Raw genomic sequence first — 2043 nt, 5'->3', positions numbered from 1 at the left:
CCTGTGCACGGCCCATCCACAGCTGCTGGTGGTGGGGAGAGGACGCTGCACTCGGGGTCGGACAGTGTGCTGGCTGGTGACACAGAGAGCTCCACGTCCTATGCTGAAAGCAGCAGCTCTCCAGGGCCAGCTCAGCCAGCGCTGGTGGAGCAGAGCAGGACGACCAACACCTCCAGCAGAAGTGGGGGCTTCACAGGCTTTGCAACAGAGATGCTCCTCACGCGCTCTTCCAAGATAACCACTTACTCTTCTTTCCAAAATGATCTCACAAGTAAGTTAGTGTCTCCCAGGGTACGTTTTGGGGGATGGGAAAGTTCATATTGTCCAGTGTTTATCTGTGTTGTATACAAAGTTCTCGTTCATTAGCTCATGTAATGCTGCCTGCGGGTTCACTCAGGGATGTTTTCATCAAAGGACTCAAAGCCAGACCTCACCTAGCTGGGGAACCATTCCAGAAATGAAGCCATGAACTCGAGCAGGGCAACTCTCTTGTTTTCATGGCTGCATTATTTTTTTTGCATCCTAATTTCTTTTGGGTGCTGCTTTCAGAAATGTTTCATGCCAACTGTAGAATTAAACCAAATTTTCAACACCCTTTCATTTTTAGAGATTGTTAAAATTAGCTCCACATCCTGAAATTCGTGTTATAAGACTGAGTGCACCTTTTGTGCTAAATAATCAGATTTTTTTTGTAGACTGATGTGCGTACTCATTTAGGATTTCCTGACTGCAAAGTTTTCAATCAATGAGTTCATGACAAGCTGCAAATTAACATAATGTAATAATTTCATCCTGCAAAGGCATGAAGTTCACCGTGTCTAAAAACAAATTGACTCAAGAGGATGGATACTCTTTAGCTGAGAATGGAGGATAAGAGGAAGAGGATATGAGGTTTATAAATTATGAGTGATAAAGAGAACAGATGGGTTTTCCTGCTTAGCTTGCCACAAAATATCACAGAACGATAAGTGCTCAATCACATTAGAAAAGCAATACTGCAAGAACAGTGTTTTAGAAACTTACACAATTCATGGGAGCCTTGTGTCTGAGTTCACCATTTTAGAATCAGTTAAGAAGCACAGCAGACTCCTAATTCAATACCTGTGCTTAGATGGTGCGCTAAATTTGTAGAAGAGCACAAGTACAGTTAAAAGACGAGGTCAATTTGTTTATTTAGCAAGTTATTTTAATATGACATGAAAATATTTTCATGTTACTCTGCCTTCCTGATAGATTTTGCCCTTTTTCTCCAGGTTTTTCAAGTAGCCATCAGCCAGTCAGAAGCATCGAAGCTGAGAAGAGGTCCTCAGTTTCTCATACAGCTGGCACATACATTTCAACCACATATACCAGAGGAGGAGAAAGGACCCTCCTCTCTATCTCGAATAGCAGCACCTCTGCTGACTCCTCAGAAAGTTCCACCTTTTTTTCTGAAATTTCCAGCCCTTCTGATTCATCAAGATCTTCTGTGACACAGGACAGGAGGAGCAACATATCCAGCGATGGAGGTTTCATTGAACCATCTACAGAGCCATTGCTGGTGCACTCTTCCAAGCCGTCGACTTCTGCTTCTGCAGATGGGGTACAAAATACAACTGTCTTCAACACTGACTCTGAGTTGTTGACTACTGGCAGATCATCTCTATCTTCATCAGCATTTCCGGCCTCTTCATCGCTGTCATCCCTGCATCACTCACTGTCATCAACACCACCACCAACTTACCTATTTACAACATCAAAATCATCTGAGCCACTCTCGTCCTCTATGATGGCGTCTTCCCCTCCTCTGCAGGCTTCGTCATCCTCCTTGCCCACTTCCTCATTGCTTTCCCCTACTTATTCATTGGCATCTTTATTGCCTCTCTTTTCATCACCGTCGTCCATCTCACAGTCCAATGAGAGTGACCAAGCAAGCACCTCTGTAGCTACGACTGTGGTCAGGCGGGTGCCCTCCACAGCTGCCGTGGCTGCGAGCTCACCCAGAGGGACCAACAGACACAGCGTTACACACCAGCCCCAAAACAGCACCACCATCACCTCTGC

This window comes from Merops nubicus, unplaced genomic scaffold (assembly GCF_000691845.1).
Source record: "Merops nubicus isolate BGI_N331 unplaced genomic scaffold, ASM69184v1 scaffold15288, whole genome shotgun sequence".
Classification (NCBI taxonomy): domain Eukaryota; kingdom Metazoa; phylum Chordata; class Aves; order Coraciiformes; family Meropidae; genus Merops; species Merops nubicus.
This window is presented reverse-complemented; position numbering follows the sequence as displayed.